The 20,957-nt window shown below is 42.4% G+C and overlaps 1 long non-coding RNA gene across 1 annotated transcript in view; it reads right to left on the bottom strand.

Moving 5' to 3' along the window:
• Positions 1 to 329: 329 nt before the first annotated feature.
• Positions 330 to 20,957, bottom strand: part of LOC146821528 (uncharacterized) — a 418,267-nt gene continuing 397,639 nt past the window's right edge. Inside the window, exon 3 of the long non-coding RNA XR_014962736.1 lies at positions 330 to 1,942. This is a non-coding gene — a long non-coding RNA (uncharacterized LOC146821528). The remainder of the gene's footprint in view (positions 1,943 to 20,957) is intronic.

Here is a 20,957-nt window from a genome sequence, read left to right as displayed (position 1 = left end):
TTTGCCTCAGGGAAGGTGTTGGATGGCGTTGGGGGACAAAATTACTATCCCTACTCTGACAAGTGTTTAACACAATAAAGTACAAGTAGCCCTATGGGTGCTGTCCTGAAAGAAAGTGTATGACTGTACTTAAATATACATAAAAGAAAGCATGAACAGTAAATAATATTCCCATCATCCTTTCTCTACCAGAACTGCAAATTCTTACCTTTGAAATAAAAGGTTCTAATACCACAGCACAACAGAAAACAAACGATCCAAAGAGTTTATGAATATTGAAATAACTCAACAGGTAAACATTTTATACAAGAAACTATTTAATTCCAGCAGCAATATAAGAAGGGAAATGTAAAATCACCCCTAACCCAATCTCACTAAACAAAATAAAAACATATCTCTGAGTAACTGGAGTATGTAAAAACTAATCCCAGAAAAAGACATTGGGCCTGATTTGGATGTCGGTAGCCAGGCCTCTGACGAAGGCTTACCGAAAGACCTCCTTTGTTTGAACTCTGACTACCGCATTTCAATGAGAGCGGTCGGAGTCCAAACTGGCCGGTCAATCTGACGGACTTCCGACGGGCTCCTTGCTAGTCAGAAACCACATTAAGGAGCTCATTACAATGGCAGAACGATTGCCACCACCTGCGGTGGCGATCGTTCCGACATCACAATGAGATTAACCCACTGCCATATTAGGATGGCGGTGGGTATCGCGACGGACACAAAGTCCATCCGCCGCTTTGCTGCCGGTGGCAATCGTAACGATTCCCTGGCGGGTGGAGCAGGGCCACTAAGATGGTGGTGGTGCCTAGCAGGCGCCATCCGCCATATCAGGATGTGGGTATTGGAGAGGCATTTCCACCATCGTTTTTAGAAAAAAATGCAGATTTTGGGAGGGACAGGCAAGTGATAAAAACACATCAGGAAATATCAAGGGAGCAAGTCCATATACAAGGGAACAGAATTGTAACAAAGTGCCCATAAAGATTACAAAGAAATCAATCCCCAAAAATAATTCCCAATTTGGAAAAAAGAAATACAAGGTTTATAAAACAAGTCCACTATCCTAAACAATAATGAAGTCATACCCCCAAGCCAGGGGGAGAGGCAAAATCAAGGTCATGGCTTATGGGTAAACGTTCCTGGCCATCTTCTTTTTCACTCTTCACCACAACAATGTTAAAGTACTCCTCTGACACAATTGTTAAATGGATGTCCATAACAGGGCAGACACCCCATGGGAATAAAGAAACATGGGGTACACATAGCTAGCTAGGGAAAAATGTAATTTAAGTTAACCCAAAGACTGCGCAACTGGAGTAGGGGTATGTTTGGGATGCAGACAAGACCAACTATAAAGGAGACTATAAAGGAGGTTATGCAGCCACTTAAAGTCTAAGCATTTCTAAACCTCTCCAAACAAATACCAGATATTCAGAGAACTCAAGCCCTGAACCTATTCAAGCTGACAAAGTAGCATACTGGATGGAAGTGGGGTATCATGGTCTAAAGTGTCCCTTGATTACTGTTGTTTTAGGTGGGTACTTGGAAGAGAAGATGAAGGCTATGTGAAGGCCCGACGGTGTCACTGCCTATTGTATTAAGAAGAAGGTGGGTCCTGGCCGAGGTGACAATGAAGCCTGCTCTTCAGACACCACTGGCTGTTATTTTTCAAGGCCAGGAGGAGCCCAGGATCTGCCACTCCTCGCTGGTAGTGTCTACATACTTGACCACTAATGGTGGCACTACAGCCGCTGCTCTGTGTCTTCTGGGGCCTAATCTTGCTTGTTGCTGGATTGGCACACTGTTCTTCTAGTATGTACTTCCTCCTCCTCACTGGTGGTTGATAGCTCTAGTGCCTGTCTTGCAATTGAGGTTCTTCTTGAGGTTCTTCTTCTGTGCCTCAAGTTCTGCTTTGATGATGATTGAATAGCCCGGTCTGCGGAAAAGAAAGGCATATATTCAACACTGGATATCAATTCAGTCGTTTTAAAAAGGGATATTATATCCCTAAATACAAGAAATTACATTTTGCATCATTCTTTACCAGACTTTTAGCATGGCAATGTCTATTTAGCAACTTTTTCCAAGAATCCAGTTTAAAAAAAATGTTAATAACAAGAACATTTTTTGTATAAGGCATTCAAAAGGAGGAAAATGTTTTTTTCAAAGAGATTTTTTTTTTCAAAATCCTGTCATCAATTCTTTTAACCCCTTCCATGCTCATGACGGAACGGTTCCGTCATGAGCCACGGTTGAGCTGTGCTCATGACGGAACCGTTCCGTCATCGGCCCGCCCGCGCACGAACCCTTCAGCACCGCGGCGGAATTCGCCCAGCGCTGAAGGGGTTAAGTTATTTTGCGACATCTTCAACACATTTCCTATTATTATTATTTTAATGTATTTTTACAATACTAAAAAGGTTTAAAAAACACTAAGCATTAATTTTGAGAAAAAAATATGGGCAACATTTTACTAATTGTTTTAATGTTGTACCTATGTGAAGGTCACATAAACAAATTTTGAATAAATGAAAATGTTACCAACTTGTGTGCTCTAACTGACAAGTTGTCACAAAATATAAAATTAATTTTAAAACCATTTCCATTATGTTATGATAAGCTAATTATTAATTCCAACCAAAAATACATTATATGCATGTTAACATTGGCAAACCTTAATTTCTATCATAAAACACAAATAACACAGGTTAAACACTGCATGGAATGTTATACCGAAGCTTAAATTGCACACAAGACTGGACATCTCTCTTAAAACAGATGTGCTCTTAAATGATTATGCGAATAATACAGTTTGCACCTGTCTGTTGCTCAAACTCTTGGTGCTGGGTGTGGCGGGTCAGCTAGACTACATTTAGGACCCTCTTATACAGTGGTGTCATGTGTGGATACTGAGAATGTGGCAGAGAGCACTCAACCGAGGTATCCTGAGCCTTAATCTAGGCTCAAAGACTAAGGTCATCCCTGTGCTTCTGGCATTCTTCAAGCCTGCAGGTGTAGGCACCTGCTGTACTGCAATGCAGCGCTCTAAATTTGAGTGTGTGCCCAGCTCAGTATCTGGACCCCCAAAAAGATTAAGGTTCCTTTGGAGGACCACCTAACAAATAATCTTTAATTCTTTATCAGTGAATGGGGGGCAGGGTTCTCATCTTGTCTCTGGTGGTTGGATGTATAAAAGAGCAGCAGAATGGAGGAAGATGCTATTGTGAATGAATAGCTCAGAATGGCCAATAATTGGCTGCTTTCCTCGTCCTGTATGTAATTTCCTATTAGTTGTGCAAGATGGAGACCTCGCCTGACTCTGGGAGTGAAATATCTGCTTGCACACAGAGGATTATTTCCCTGCATGTAGGTAGAAAACCCCTACAATGAGTATATGTTTTATGTACATTTTTATTGTCAAATGTTAATTGTTTATTTACTTAAAAAAATATTTGTATAGTTCTTTTAAATTATTTTTTGCATGATTTACAAAATATATGTTTTTAAAAGTTTGAGTAGTGGCATGTCGGGTTTATAGGGAAAAGGGTGAGGAGATTTTTTAACTATGTTTCTTATAATTTTAATTTCACGTGAATAATTTACGAGTGAATCAAAATTTGAAAAAAAGATTGTTTAATTTGTCAATGAATATTTCATATTTTAAATTGCATGAGAATGAATTTTCAAAATGTTTAAATTTTGTAAAAATATTTGTTTTGTCAAATTAAATATATTTGCATAGATTTGTAAGACATTTTTTGAACTGATAATTAATTTTGAATTAAATATTTTATATGAATTATGTAATTATATTGCATTTTTTTTACTTTGGATTCTTATATGGTTAATTTTTTGTTTGATTTTTAATGAAAGGAAATTTAAAATAATTATGTTGAATTGCTTATTTTGTGTTTAGATGGCATAATGTTTGTTTTTATTTAAAATAATTACTAATATTAAAACAGTTTTTTACTTTGTGTATTACATTGTTAAAAGAATATTGCAATATTGTTTCTGTTATTGCAGAATTAGAAATAATATGTGTATTAGTAACTCCTTTGGTGCAGGTCTTTGTCAATGGCCAACACCCGCACCCCCTCCTCAGTGCGTCTCTCAGCCACTGGCCGACACTGGAGAGGATTACAAAGGATCCTCCAGTGCTCGCACCGGAGTATTCCTTGTTTTACAGTAAAGGGCGGGAATGACACAGAATCGCTTATGTGTCAGCACATAGCCCCCACCTGTATGTGATGTCAGCGAGGCACACTTATGTCACAGATGCCCACTGGCAGCAGAGATGACAAAAGGTCAATTCTTCCTCCACCATCCGGTTGGATTTTGCAGGCCAGCGATGCCTCCTTAGCTGTGAGGGAGGCATTGTTGGACAGGGAAGAGGCTCCCCTTACCAACGATGCCTACCTGAAATGTTTTCCTGGATGTGGATCGCGGTCACATCGCGATACGCAGCCAGAAATCCACTAGGCAACCTGGGACTGCATTTGGGGGTTTAGCCCTCGTGGTATTGTGCTGACTCTCCCGGGGGCACACTTTTTAAAGTTTTTCCCCTGGGGGCATAATCTCACCCACAGTGGTAGCAAAAAATAAATTTCTCAAACAATTAAATTGTCAGGGGTTTCTGCCATACTGACCAACTCCCTGTGGGCCCTATTTTCTTCTTTTTAGTGTGTGCTTACCCGAGGGACGGGAGGGGGGCAATCGTACCTCCATGGGGAACTAAACATTTCCTAAAAAGAAATAAGAGACTGGGGATAATTTAACACCCCCTGAGCCACATAATAAGTTACTTTTGGCCCATTTAAGCTACATTTGTTTATATATACATTTGCAGTTTATGCAGAAATTATAGGTTATATGGCATTTTACCATTGTGCCCGCCCGAGGGGAAAACACGCATTTCTATTAAAAAAAGGCCACATATCTATCATCCATGCATAATCTGCAGATTTATATAAAAGAAAATTGTCGCTCAAATGGGTCAAAGTTGACTACAAATGTGGTTGCACTCAGTGCAAGGCTCTGCTCACAGGTTAATCAAAAAGAGAAAGATCTCCCTTGGATCTATATAAACCAACACTCATTCAATCACACATAACTTTAAACACATAGCAGGGTATGAATCGGCATCAACGAAGCAAATAGGTTACAAAAATGATGAATTTATTAAAATAAATCACAATAATATCACATAAAGCAAGCAGTTGTGCACATTGGTTAAAAAACAATTTTTCAAACATATAATCAAATAGAATCATAAAAGTTTTTTACATATGAATAGATAACACATAATGTAAAAAACAACACTAATAATCAATAACAGTACATAATTTGAAAATTCATAAAAACAAAAAAATTGGGAAAAAAGAACCAAGAGGGAAATGGGAGATATAGCACTTCCATGTAAATTGATGCAATTATATGCTCTATAGCCATCACGGAATGGCAAACTTTAATACTGGAAAGTCCTTTTCTGTCTCAATTGAGAGACGTATTTAGAGAGAGAATATATTCTCCATCTAGCTACTACATTTCGGGTAGCTGAAAGAATATTTCTTGGGGATATAAGAAGTCTCTTGACCTCATATATGTAATTTGTGATATTAAGATATTATACTTTTGGAGTGATGTGTGAAAGATTTATGTATGTTTATCTCAATAGTTTATGGCATGGGTTGAGTCGTGGTCACTGAAGCATATTTATTAAAAAATGTCCCAGATATGCAATATGGGAAGTCACTTACGCTAGTGTGTTGTACATGTTTTGCAGATTTTTAACATTATTTATTGGGATCAACAAAATATCCTGAGGAAGGTGTTGGCCTTAACCTGTGGCCTACCGAAACGCGTTGATGCTCTAACAAAAAGGAAGCCGAACAAAGTCTAGGACAACACGGGTTGTGCTGTATATGTAATATGATCATAATCCCATTGGGATCACAACCGATTAGTCTTTGATTTAGCGACTTCCTTTCTTGAGTAGGAATCATTTCCCTCTTGGTTTTTTTTTCCCAATTTTTTTGTTTTTATGAATTTTCAAATTATGTACTGTTATTGATTATTAGTGTTGTTTTTTACATTAGGAGTTATCTATTCATATGTAAAAAACTTTTATGATTCTATTTGATTATATGTTTGAAAAATTGTCTTTATTGTTTTTTAACCAATGTGCACAACTGCTTGCTTTATGTGATATTATTGTGATTTATTTTAATAAATTCATCATTTTTGTAACCTATTTGCTTCGTTGATGCCGATTCATACCCTGCTATGTGTTTAAAGTTATGTGTGATTGAATGAGTGTTGGTTTATATAGATCCAAGGGAGATCTTTCTCTTTTTGACTGACGGTCTTGCTTGGCACCCCTCTCCCTTGGCTCAGGGGTCCCTCTCGCTCTTTTTGAATCTGCTCACAGGTTGACAGTTGCTTATTTATGTATTTGCTTTATATACTGGTGCTATTGAGGCGAAATAGTTGACCAGGCAGTATTATCATGTTTTCAAATCACAAAAAAATGAAGTAATACTGTCAGAAAATGTGCCGCATTGTGCAGCATTATTTGCCTTTTCCTGCTACATAATTTTGTCAACCCTGTTTTCACAAGGACTACGCCTGTGCACAAAGCTGCAGGTGCTACTACGTGAATGTGCGCTTCTTGAGAGCAAAGGCCGATTTTCTGTTTATTAATTTTTTTATACTGACAATGTCCCAGCATCTCCCCAACAATAACAAAAGTATGCTGTGATATTGGGTATGTGGCAATGTGAAGTAAAACTGTGTACTGTAGCTTCATCTGAAAAGAGAAGCCTTTTTTTGTTTATTTTCTGTTGCACACATCTCACAGACGCACATATCCACCAACTGATTTAGAACACTACTTCTGCCTTCTATATAGGACAGTGTTTTAGTAGGAAGGATTTAGCCAGCTAGAAGAGATGGCCTCTAAGTGGATAGCTGCTGCCCAAGCCCTACCTTGAATTATGGAGGACAGCTCTGAGGCAGTATCAGAGACTGAGACAGCAGATACTGAGACAGCATCTGATGTAGAGGAAAATGGAGCAGGATCTGTAAGGGATTTTTCAGTTGGCAGAGTTCCATCCGACGACTTGTCTTCCAGTGATTCTGAGGGACATGATGACAGCAGTTATGTCGATTGACTATGTTCATCTCATTTTAGATGTTGATGCCCTTCAGCAAATTGTGCAACAAACAAATTTGCGTGCCAAACAATTTCTGAGGGAGCAGTGAGGCCTCAAGGGCCTAGTTCTTAGGCACACCGGTGAACTCCCACTTCATTTCAAAATTAGGTTAGAGCACAAACCAAGCTTGCAGTCCTACTGGTCTACTTGCACGGTTTGGGTAACACCCATCTTCACACCATAAAGAGCAGAGATCAGTTTTTGCTTTTGCAGTGCATGCTGCATTTCAATGACAATCCTGCTGCAATTCCCTGGGAACATCCAGACCATGAAAGGTTGTTCAAAATGCAGCCTATCTTGGAACATTTGCCAGGTTTCCAGAGATTTATACTCCTGGAAAGAATTTAGGGGCACATTAACAAGGAACATGGAAAATTAACGCTAAGGGCGCTTAGCCTTAATTCTTTTAACGCCCGCTATCGCTGGATAATATCGCCTGGTTATCGCGTTATTAACAACGCTAACTGCCTAGGCGATAAAAGATCCAGCGATAGCGGCATTTTGGGAGGTTATCGCTGGTAATGCAGCGATAAAACTACAAGGATAGGGATATCCTTGTTGAGAGCCCATGGTGGACTTAGCCATGTAATCCACCTCCCATTGGATTACATGGCTAAGTCTGAAAATTAGCAGACGTAAAAAAGCAGCGTTAACCATGGTTAGCGCTGCTTCTTTTTTCTCTAACAGGGTTAGCGTGAAGCTTGATAATAGAAGAAATGTCGCTTAGCGACATTTCTCCTATTATTTTGCTCTGGAACGCCCACTTTGCATCTCATTAGAGATGCAAAGGGAAGCGTAGTGAAAAAGGGTGCTAACATGCGATTTTGGATGTTAGCACCCTGTTGTTGATAGGGCGATATTTTTATCTCCGCTTCTTTGGCTTTTAAAGCCAAAAAAGCGGAGATAAAGCCCTTGTTAATATGCCCCATAGTCATTAATAAGTCCTTGATCCTGTACAAATGGCGGCTGCTGTTCATTCAGTATATTATGGGCAAAACAGCTCGCTATAGCCTCAAATTGTACATGCTATGTGAGAGCTCTACTGGTTAGGTATACAGCTTGAAAGTATATATAGGAAAGAACTGCAATCTAAACCCTGTAGGTTGCCCTTACACCCTAGGAGTCACGTAAAAGCTTGCATGGGAGCTTATCCAGCCACTCCTTCCCAAAATGTATGACCTTTATGTGGACAACTTCTATGGGGAAGTAGACATTTTTAGTGGCATGCGGAACAGGAGCTTATTTGTAATAAGCTCCAAAAATCCCAGAGCACTGCGATGCATTCCAAAGAATTGCTCACAAGAACTGTTTTCTGATAGGCGTGATGTGTCTGTGGTCATGACAATTCATGATGAGAGCCCTTCCCCATTACAGTTTGGGGTCATAGGGCCAAAGTTCACAAGCCCACCTGTATACTTGATGACAACAAGTACATAGGCGGAGTGGATAAGAATGACCCGGTTCATCAGTCATACAACTTTAGTCATGAAACTCCATGTATAAGAAGCTGTTTACCACCTGATCCAGATGGCAACATATGTTGTTTATTGTCAGACCACCAGAGGAAGAATCATGCCTTTCCTCACCAGGGGACTCCAACTGACCTTGGTTTGATCTGTTTCTGTCATAGGCACTAGGCCCAGCCACACAAGTGGGGCAGTGTTTTTATCAGAACTAGTGGGGTAATGATGGGTGCTTGGAATTTTGTAGATTTCTGTGGATTGTGGAAGGTTCCATCACAGAAATGGAAGGAAGTGCGTGGTTACAGGCTAAGTTTGAGGTTTGCAGGGCATTGTGGTTAAGAAAACTTTGTGGGATCTACGCAAGGCACACCACTCTGAAATTCCCTGGTTTTCTAGTTTTCAAAAACGTCTGTGGTTTGTAGGTTTGTCTGGGTGGTGCCACAGCACGGTCCCAAATACTGCAGCCACCCCTATAGCTTATCTCTCAAGGGAGCTTTAGGACCTTTTGTGTTGTGGTCTCTTGGCCCATCCATACAAGTGGGGTACCGTTCTTATCGGGAGACATGTGGGAACTCAGGGTGATAGGAAATGTGTGGCTCCCCGCAGATTCCAGAACTTTCCGTCAGACAAATGTGAGGAAAATATGTGTTTCTTATCAAAGTTTGACATTTGCAAAGGCTTCTGGGTAAAATTACCTGGAAAGAGCCAAGCAAGCCATGGACCCCTGTACTCCCCCCGTTCTCCAGTTTTAAAAAATGTGCAGGAGTTCTAGGGTTTCCTAAGTGCTGGCTGAGCAAAGGTCCACAGCTACCCACTTTGCAAAAAAAGGGTCTGTTTTGAGTGAGAAAGTGTGATGTGTTCATGTTGCTTTTTGGGCCCTTTCCTGTTGAGGTACCATTTTTATCTGGGGACTTGGGGGGAATGCTGTGTTGTAGGATGTTTGTGGCCCCCACAGATTTAGAACTCTCCATCACAGAAATGTGAGGAAAATTTGTTTTTATTCAAAGTTTTAGGTTTACAAGGAGTTCTGAGTAAATAAATCCTGGTGAGAGCCTTGAAAGTCACCCCACCCAGGATTTCCCTAGGTGTCTGTTTTTCAAAAATATGCAGGTTTGCCTTGGTACAGGCTGAGCAAGGATCTAAAATTCACAGCTACCCACTTTGCAAAAACAGGGTCGGTTTTGAGGGAAAACTGATGTGTCCATATTGCGTTTTGGGCCCTTCCCTGTCATGAGCATTAGGCCTATCCACATAAGTGAGGTAGCATTTTTGTTGGGAACCTTGGGGGGATGCTAGTTTGAAATATATTTGAAATATATTTATGACTCTCCACAAATTCCAGAACTGCCCATCACAGAAATGTGAGGAAAATGTGTTTTTAGTCAAAGTTCGAGGTTTGCAAAGGATTCTGGATGAAAAAACAGTTGCGAGCCATGCAAGTCACCCCACTCTCGATTCCCCTAGGTGTATAGTTTTAAAAATGTGCAAGTTTGCTAGGTTTCCCTAGGTGTGGGCTGAACAAGGGTCGAAAATCAACAACTACCCACTTTGCAAAAAATGGTCAGTTTTGAGTGGAAAAATTTGATTTATCATGTTGCATTTGGGCCGTTACCTGTCAGAGGCACTAGGCCTACCCTCACAAGTGAGGGACCACCTAAGCCTGGGCAAAGCACTACGCTACGCTCGCATAGTTTGTGAAGTTTGCGCTACTTCACACTACGCGAATTGCACGTAGCACAGTGCAAACACGCGTAGCGTAGTGCAGTGGTCTTTTTTCGCTTGCTCGTGGTCCTCAACGTCAAGTTGGCGACCGTGAGCAAGCAAAATGACATCCCGGCGAGACTTTTTCCTCGTTCGCGATCAGCAATATCAAGTTGGCGATCGCGAGCGTGGAAAATAAACCTCCCGGCGAGATTCTCAACGCGGGGAGGTCAGGTTTCTCATTGCGAGTGGTCGCAATGAGAAACTACCAGTCCGCATTGAGAAAGCTGTCGAGTAAAAATCAAACTCGAGCGGCAGAAAACTACAGTTCGCACTGTGCAAGATGCCGTTTTCAATGATTGCACAGTGCCGGATGCTTGTCCGCACTGTGCAATCATTGAAAACGGCATCTTGCACAGTGTGTGAACAGGGTACTACACAGTTCGCAAAGTGCTACGTGTAGCTCGCGTAGTGCGAAGTGCACTTTGCGTAGCTACGAGTAGCGCTACTTCGCGAACTACGCCCAGGGTTAGTCCTACCCCCACATGTGAGGTACCATTTTTATAAAACACATGTGGTAGCATAGAATAGTAGAACATTTGTTATTGCCAGTTGGATTTCACTGCATGTGTCGCTTTCAAATGTAAGCAGTTGCGTAAGAAAGAAGACATTTTGAAAAATACTCTCTAAATCATATGCAAGTATGGGTACCCACAAATAATCACTGCTCCTAAACTCCATATCTTGTGCCCATTTCAAAAATACATAGGTGTCCTTGATACTCATTCTTCACTCTATATATTTCACTATGTGAAATGGTTTACACTCGGTACACAATGGAAAACCATTGTACTGTGCAGCTTAGTTGTTGGTGCTGTATACCTTGGGTTCTTGGAGAACTTACAAGCCCTATATAACCCTGCAACCAGAAGGATATAGCAAACGTAGTGGTACATTGCTTTTGTAAATCAGCCATCATGACAAAAAGTTACAGATGAAAACATTGTCCTAAATGGACATTTTTTTCCCTCCATTATTTCAACATTTAGGACTTAATTAATATGGCGGTGAGCCGGGAATGAGGTCGCCCGACATGGAGTCGGCGGTCCCATGCAGTCCCACCAGCCATATTACGATCAGACCAGCATGTAGGCAGTCGGAAAATGCCTTTTCCTACTGTGACTTTTGCTGGGGCCCAGGAAAAGGGGCGCAGCAGAAGCCGCAGTAGAAAAAGGCACAGGGGATGGAGGCCTTGCTTGGAACTCCTAACGTCCCTTTCTGACAGCCTATTCATCGTGGTGGAACCACCATGAAAAGGCTGTCGGAAAGGGACATCGTAATCCTGACGGCGATGCCTGTGCAGGCACCGCCTCCATTAAGGATCACAATTCCAACCTCCGCCCGACGGGATTATTAGATCCTGTCTGAGGTGTTGGTCTGTCTTCTGACAGTCAACGGTCAAACCACCTGCATCATAATGCAAGGGTTGGCCTGAAGGGCTTTCTGTCGGTGGGACCGCCACAAACGACATGTCAGTGGTGGCTCTACTGGCATTGTGATGAGGCCTTTAGTTTCTTTGAGAAAGCCTTGAAGGAACCACTTATGTGACCACTTGCTGACTTCAGAATTCTTTATACTTTTCAGAAATGTATAGCTTTCTTGTATCACCCATTAGCTTTACACTAGGTTCCATCCACCATAAACTGGAAGTAGGTTGAGAGCACCAAAAATAGGAAAAATGGGCTACCTCTTTAAAAAATGCCATGTTACTGAAACCTGGGAAGATAGTGATTTTACTAGAACAAACCATTTGTTGATGCCATTTTATGAAAAAAACAGACACTTTTATCCGAAGCATTTAATTTCCAATTTTTCTCAAAACTCAAAATGTAACTATATTTTGCTTATTTTTCTCAGTCCCCTCCAGGGGAATCCACAAACTCTGGGTACGTTTAAAATTGCCAGAATGTTGGAAAAAGAAAGCAAATTTGGTGTGGATGAATTATGTGGAAAAAGTTTTGGAGCTCTAAGTGCCCCAAATAGCTAAAAATGGCTCAGCACTTGAGGTAGGGGGAGGCACAGTTGTTAAGGATTACATTTGAAATCATTTATAAAAAGTATGTCAGCTGGAGGGCATACTGGATGAAATAGAACCTCCTCCAGCCAGGCGCCTCTACTTGCAGTTCCAGTATGGAACTTTACCTGTCCGGGCCATTACTGTAAAATGGGAGAGTGTACCATGGGCAAAGGAGCTGCATTGATTGGCCTGTGGGGAACAAAAAAAAACTATTGAGCACATTATTTTCTTCTGCCCTATCTACATGTCCCAAAGGAGGTGTTGGATTATCCCGCTCTGTCAGAAATTGGGAGCTAGGGAACATAAGGAAACACTCAGGATTCTGAGATACGACACATTCAGGTTGTCAATTTTTGCTCCCTCTCATTTTCTGATGAGTGTGTGGAGAATACGGTACAAGTTGAGTATTCCTGAAAATAAACTTGTTTGGTGGTGAACAGTAACATGGCAGCTGTACAATCCTTGAATAGGAAGGCTAATACTTGTTGTATTAAAGGATCAATTTTAGAGTTTTTATATTCTTTTGAACCTTTTAGCAGGTGATTAACCTATTTCAGTGCACAGAAAGCTACGCTCACCTAGCTTTGGGATAGATGGATTTGCAATCATGTCAATGATTAATTCAAGCCTAGGGAGGTACCAGGCACTCCCAGCCACATTGTATTAAATCCTTGCGCTTTAGGAGCCTGCTTCATATAAGGAGTCATAGGTTGGTTATATTATTACACGGAATTTTGCACATTTATACTATAAATGCCAAATGTTTAAAGTAAAAAAATAAAAATATGTAATTAAGAAAAATATTTACATCTACTTTAAATAAAAGTAAATCTTGTTTTGTTTTTAATATTATGGGCCTGATTATGATGAGGGTTGGAAAGCCTACTACCACAGGTCGGAGGCTTTCTGAGTCTCATCACAGTTTCAGTTTTGACCACTGCATTACAATGCAGGCGGTTGAATCTGAAACCAGCCAGTCATTCTGACTGGACTCCCGTGGGCTCAAGGAACCCGTGGGCCATGCGGAGAACAAACCGGAATCCCAAAGGACAGCATTTCCGCCGTAGGGATTGCGATGTTGGTTTCCGACAAACTTTCCATGTCGGGCTTTCCGACATGGAAAGCCTGTCAGAAAGCGATATTGGGGGCCTCCAGCATCCTGCAGCCTCTGGTTGGGGGTGTTAATCCCTGCACCGTGAGGCACCCTGTAGTGATTGTCACATAGTGCGAGGATGAACAGATTCTCCCATTTTCTATGGGAGCTTGCGCTATGGCTGGTTTACTGCCGCAGCACAAGCTCCCATATGGAAATGGGAGTATGCGACCGCACCATGTGTGGTCGCATCATAATAAAGTATGGGTAGCTGCCGCCCAATGATCTGGCAGTTCCCTTACAGATACGCTGTGACATCGTAATAAGGCCCTATGTGTTCTGCTGTTTTGAAAAACTGTTATATTTGTAAAAAATGAATGATAATTTATATTTTGATATATGTTTGATATATAGTGTGTTATTTAATAATAAAAATGAATACATAATTGTTTTGTAGTTATTTTTATGGTATATTTTGTTTTAATAGCTTTACTTAAATAGTAAAATAAAAGTTTTTATAACAATATAATGTTATTTTTTTATTGTTATGTTGGTTATAATTTAGTGTATATTTCCTTCCATGTGTACAGTTTGAGTTGCTATTTTGTTTTATTAACATGTGTGGTGTTTAGTTGATTAATTTTTACTTTCAAATTATTTAATTATTTGATGAAATATATTTGTAATATATATGTGTAAGTCAAATTAATGTGTTTTTATTTGTTTGAAATAACATATGTATTGCTCATTATGAGTATAAAATGGTTTTGATTTGGTTTACAAAATAAAAGAAAATGTATATTATAATGTAATGATAACTATAAAGTCTGATATCTTTAGTTTCTAACACCTTCTCCAAATTGGTATAGAATGGAGTTGGAATACTAAATTGATTGTTTAGTGTTCAACACCTTCCTTAGTATGATTTAGGTTGGAGTGGGATTAGTGAATTTGACCACTTTAGTGTTCAACACCTGCCCCACATTTATTGGCGTTAGAATATTAAATGTGAGCCATTTAGTTTTCAACACCATCATCAAAATGATCTTGAATGGAGGGGGAATAGTGAGTGTGACCCCTTTGGTGTCCAACACCTTCCCCAAATTGGTTTAGATTAGAGATGGATTAGTAAATGTGACCCCTTTAGTGTCCATCATATTCTCAAAATTGGTTTAGATTGAAGTCGGAATAGTAAATGTGTCCCATTTAGTATCCAACAGCTTGTTCAAAATGGCTATATTGGAGTGGTAATAGTATATGTGACCCCTTTAGTATCCAATATCTTTTCCCTAAAATGTTACATTACAGTGTGAGTAATAGATGTAAAGTCATTAGTACTTAGCATTTCACAAAAACATTATTTTTGGCTGTCTTTTTTTCTACAGTGAATGACACGTTTTTATGTAGTGATTTATTTCATTTTTCATATTTAATGTAGTTTATATGTTTACATTTATATAAACGCATATACTTTTTAATGTAAAATAAAAAGGTTTTAATATTATTTTGTTACAACATTTATTACCTTTTTCTTAAAACAAACAAATGTAATGTCTTTCTTTAACATATTTATATATTAAAAATTTCTACAAAAATGGTGCATAGTTATTTTTACATATACACTTGTTACACATTCATGTTTTGATTTAGGCAGGTTGTATATACTTTGTTTTCAGATAATATAAACAATACTATGGCCTTGCCATTGATGTTTGGCAAGGCCCCATAGGATGGGGTATCCGGGGCTGAAATTGGCCCGGGGAACCCTCTCCCATTCAATGAAATGATGCTGCATACAAAAACTTTCAAATAATACAAAAGCAGTGGCATAGTAAGTGTGACATGCACCCTAATGAAAGGAAATCAGCACTGCACTGTACCCAGTTTGAATAGAAATAAGAAATACATCATTGGGGTTCAGTGCATCCCAGACATCTTGAGGGAAGCCCCATCTGTTTAACTCCCTGTGCTGACTATAGGCTCACTCTTTCTGTTTTATGTTATTTGAACTTGGGGACAAGGACGTTGTTGACATATTTAGCCCATTCATATGTAGATAAATAGGAGAATGTCTAAACAATGAGATTGACGGACATTCTAGACATCTGATTTGGAATAATAAAAACACATAAGCAAATGAACAAATATTAGGAGTGTCGTCCATATCAGTTCTTAAGCACTTTCATGGAAAATATTCATATCATGTTTCATTCCAGCAGCTGCATTTGTGGTGTCCCAATAGCTCCCAAATGAATTATTGTCCTTTCCTTCCTTAGGAAGAAGCATCCTGGGACGAGTGCTCCACAGCAACATCACCTTTCGGTGCACAGTCCTCCACATTTACCACTGCTAAAGAGCTGGTATTCTCGAGATCAATTTGTTCAGGCCGGTTGCTGTTCCCCAAGAGCATTGATAATTGGCACCCCTCTTTAATGCATACCACAATGAAGTGGGCCCTTATGTTCAGCCATTAATCAATGGCTTTTGTAAAAGATCCACCCGACCAGAAACCAAAATAAGGCCTTTAAAAATATTAAGTTCAGTCCCCCTCCCTGTTTTCCACATTGATGGACAGCTTAATAAAAGGCCCTTAAGAGCGTTTACAGCCATTTTGGTGAAGCGTTATTGATGGAGAGGAATACGAGGATATGTCCACCAAATAAAGAAGCACTTACTTCATTTAGTAAAGAGGAAGTGCTTCTCTTTGGTAGAAATTCACCTTTTTGTTGTCTCATCGTCTTCTCTTGGTGAGGATTCACGTTATCACAGCATTGTGGATGAAGATGCTTGAGGAACAATCACATTGCTAAAATTACATGCACACTAGGTCACTAGAAACCTTACCTCATGGTCCCTTACATAGCTGTAGTGAACAATATGTAAGACATATTTACCCAACGAGGCAGCACATACTAATTAACCAGGTGAAAGTACTCCAGTTAGGCAGACATTTTTGGCAAAACTGGGAACTCTTGGAAAAAATGAGAATCCAGTCAGGCCCTGTGTGCATTTCACATACAGTAAACCTAAAAGGGCAGCATAAACAAATATACACATAGCACGTGCCACAGTTGAAGCTCCACTTCAGTAAAGATCAAATGTTCATAACTTCTTCGGCCTGGCGAGACAAATTAAATGTGTTTCCTCTCATATGCCACGTTGAAAAACAATCTGAAATCATTAATGGAGGTGAATGCAGCATAGATCTAATGGAGAGTGTTAGAACCGGCGGTCTCTAGTTGGCAGAGGTATACACTTCTGACAAATAGGGACCCACCAACTCTAGTCAGGGCAAGGGGATTACACACTCAGATAACCCTTGCTACCCCCTTGGTAGCTTGGCAGAGCAGACAGGCTTATCTCAGAGGCAGTGTGTTAAGCATTTATGACCACATGCAGTAATAAAGTGAATACACTACAGATGGACACGACACAGAAGTTATTATAAAAATAGGATTTTTATATAAGGTTTAGCACAAGACCAAATAACGACAAAAATATACCACAGTCTTAATAAATACTCTCTGGAAGGAAAAATAATAGTTCAAGTAAGGTTTCTTCTTGGCAAATAGTTCTTTAGCAACGAAATTAAGTATTCTTCTGAGCACAGTTCTTTGGCAACAATGTAACCCCCACAGGAGTCACACGACGTCGAGTCTACTATATTCCCAAGGTTCGGCGTCGACCACGAGGAGCGCTACGTCGAGCCTGGAGTTGCAACAGACCCCACAAGCACAGTACCTTGAGAAACGAAGAAACGATGATCCACGGCGTCGAGATGTCGGCATCGAGGTCGGCGTCGATCGTGCCTCGGATCCGGGTCGATCTGCAGCGGCGTCGAGGGATGTCGGGCCGGAGCAGCGCTCACGGCGTCGAGAAGGGCGTCGAGTCGATGCGATCAGCAGCGGCGTCTGGACGGGGTCGCTTGGAGGTGGAGCCGATACTCACTCCTCACTGGCGTCGATACCGGCGTCGAGACGGGGTCACTTGGAGCCGGGGCCGATACCCACTGCTCACTGGCGTTGCTGCTGGCGTTGCTGTTGGCGTCGATCGGGCCCGGCAGCCGGCGTCGAAGGCTCGGGACACTGGAGCCGTTACTCACGATGTCGAGCTGGATTCGGCGGCGTCGGCGGCGTCGAGACTGCAGATTGTCCCTTGTGTACTGGAAACAACACTTTCCAGCAATTCAGCAATTCAGCAGATGGTGAAGTCCTTTGGCCCTGTGACTTCAGCAGGAGACTGGCACTCTTCCAGCCCTTGGAGATTTCCTAGCAAGTGTTCAGAGAGTACACACCAAGTTCCTCTCTTCTTGTTCCTTGGCAAAAATAAAGAAGCAGCTTTCAGGTTCCTCCACAGCAAAACAGCACTCTGGCAGAAAGGGGAGGCAAGTCCTTAGATCAGCAGGCTTCTTGTCCTTGGTACAGGTTTCCTTGTCAGAAGTGATCTGAGTTCTTGGTTCAGGGGTCCTTCTCTTATACCCCATTTCTCCTTTGTTCCCTTTGTCCAAGCAGGGAAATTCCCACCATCTCAGGTTTGTTGTGGGTGTTGCCAGGCAGAGGCACCTGGTCTATTCACTGAGCAGGGCAGGGTCCTCAGCCGCCCAGCAGGAGGCGGAGCCAGTATTGTCACTGGCAGGAGCAGGGCTATCAGTCGCCCAGCAGGAGGTGGAGCCAGCATTGTGTCAGGCAGGGCAGGCTACTCTTCCCTCACTCTATGTGTAAATGCCTCATTCACCCCACACTGACTCATTCAGACCTCTGGAGCCACCCAGCCCCTGACACACACACCAAACCAGCAGAGACCGGTGGATTGTTGGACAAGAAAATAGCCACTTTCTAAAAGGGCTATTTTCAAACATAGAATTTAAAAACCATCCATCCTAAAGGGTGTGTTATTAAATTCTGAGTTCAGGGATACTAAACTCGACCTGCTACCATGCTCCCTGAGTCAGATAGATTATAATGCAGTTAATAATCCGTCTGCCCATTCTGGCCTATGGGAGGCAGGTAGCCCTTCAATAGTGAAAAACGAAAATGGCTGTAATTCACTATTAGGTCATGCCACACACATCAGGGCATGACCTACCTTTTACTAACAATGCACCCTGCCCTAGGGCCTACCATAGAGGTGTCTGAAATGTGGCAAAGTGAAGGTTTAGAGACTGGCAAGTAGGTTTCCTTGCCAAGTCGACATGGCAGTCAGGGACTGCACGCAGGCCCTGCGGTGGCAGGCCTGAGACACATTTTACACGCTGCTTCTGTGGGTGGCACAACCAGTGCTGCAAGCCCACCAGCAGCAGTTAACTTACACGCCCTTGGCACACGCAGTGCACTAGACTAGGGTCTGAACAGTAAGTCATCCAAGCCAATCATGGTAACACCAATCAATGTAACAATTTAACATAGGGAGCACTTGCACTGTGGCACTGATCAGCAGTGGCACAGTGCCCAAAGCAATAAACCAGCAAAAACATCGTAAACAGAGGAGGCAAACAGAAAAAAATGGAGGAGAGACTCATGCCAATGATGCCAGGTCTAACACGTGTCCCCTCCAGCTGAAATGTGGGGAGAACTACCCTTCACCCAGGGAGTCCTCATCACTAAGGCGGAAAAATCTGGACAGACCATCAGCATTGGCGTGATCTGTACCAGGGCGGTGTTCCACCGTAAAGTCCATCCCCTGTAGGGAAATGGACCACCTCAACAGCTTTGGGTTCTCACCCCTCATCTGCATTAACCATCTGAGGGGCCTGTGGTCTGTCTGCATCCGCAAGTGAGTCCCAAACAGGTAGGGTCTTAGCTTCTTCAGCGCCCAGACCACAGCAAATGCCTCACGCTCTATCGCACTCCACCTTTGTTCCCTGGGAAGTAACCTCCGGCTGATGAAGGCTACAGGTAACTCTCGGCCCTCCTCATTCATCTGTGCTAGAACAGCCCCCACACCATGCTCTGAAGCGTCTGTCTAGAAAATGAATTCTTTTGAAAAGTCGGGTGCCTGGAGGACCGGTGCTGTACACATTGCAGTTTTCAGGGTGTCAAAGGCTTTCTGACAGGCGTCAGTCCAGATCACAAGTCTCGGCTGCTTCCTGGAAGTCAGCGAGGTCAAGGGGTGCACAATGTTGCCATACCCCTTGACAAACCTCCTGTAGTAACCCGTGAGACCCAAGAAGGCTCTCACCTGAGTCTGGGTTTTGGGCGGTTCCCAAGCCAGGATGGTATCTATCTTGGGTTGCAGGGGGGCCACCTTGCCGCTCCCTACTTGGTGCCCCAAGTACACCACTGAACCCTGCCCAATCTGGCACTTACTAGCCTTGATTGTGAGGCCTCCTCTGCGCAGGGCCAACAACACTTCCTGGAGGTGGCGCAAGTGTTCCTCCCAGCTGGCGCTGAACACTGCTATATCATCCAGGTAGGCGGCGCTGAAATCTTCCAGCCCGGCCAATACCTGGTTAACCAACCTCTGGAATGTGGCAGGGGCATTCTTCATCCCAAAGGGCATCACACAGAACTGGTAGTGCCCATCTGGTGTGGAGAATGCAGACCTCTCTTTTGCCCCATCAGTCAAGGCGATCTGCCAGTACCCAGACGTTAGATCAAACGTACTAAGGTACCGGGCAGCCCCCAACCGATCGATGAGCTCATCAGCTCTGGGGATGGGGTGCGCGTCAGTCTTGGTGACCGAATTGAGTCCTCAGTAATCCACACAGAACCGAAGTTCGGGTGAAGCACCAGGCGCTGCAGCCTTTGGGACCAAGACCACTGGGCTGGCCCAAGGACTGCTAGAGGACTCAACCACCCCTAAGGCAAACATCTTGGAGACCTCCTCCTTGATATATGCTCTGACCTTTTCAGTCACCCTGTAGGCCTTGTGCCTCACAGGAGTGCTGTCCCCAGTGTCCACATCATGGACACACCACTGAGTGACACCAGGAATTAAGGAAAACAGATCAGGGAATTGTACCAACAGATGGCGACAATCTTGCTGCTGCTCAGGAGTCAGTGTGTCAGAGAGGACAACACCATCCACTGACCCATCTTTTTCTTTTGCACACAGGAGGTCAGGAAGAGGCTCACTCTCCTCCTCCATCCCAGTATCTGTGGCAAGGAGCATGCCCACTTCGGACCTTTCTAAGTGGGGCTTTAACCGGTTGACATGCAGGACCCTTAAGGGGTTCCTGGGAGACTTCAAGTCCACCAAGTAGGTGACATCGCTCTTTTTCTCCACAACCTCAAATGGTCCAGTCCACCTGTCCTTGAGCGCACAAGGTTCCACAGGGGCCATGACCCAAACTTTCTGACCAGGTTGAAGCTCAACCAGAGTGGCATTCTGATCGTACCACCGCTTCATCTCTTCCTGGCTGGCCTCCAGATTTGCCTGAGCAAGATCTCTGAAGCGCCGAGTCT

The sequence above is a fragment of the Triturus cristatus genome, chromosome 6 (assembly GCF_964204655.1).
Source record: "Triturus cristatus chromosome 6, aTriCri1.1, whole genome shotgun sequence".
Classification (NCBI taxonomy): Eukaryota; Metazoa; Chordata; class Amphibia; order Caudata; family Salamandridae; genus Triturus; species Triturus cristatus.
This window is presented reverse-complemented; position numbering and strand designations above follow the sequence as displayed.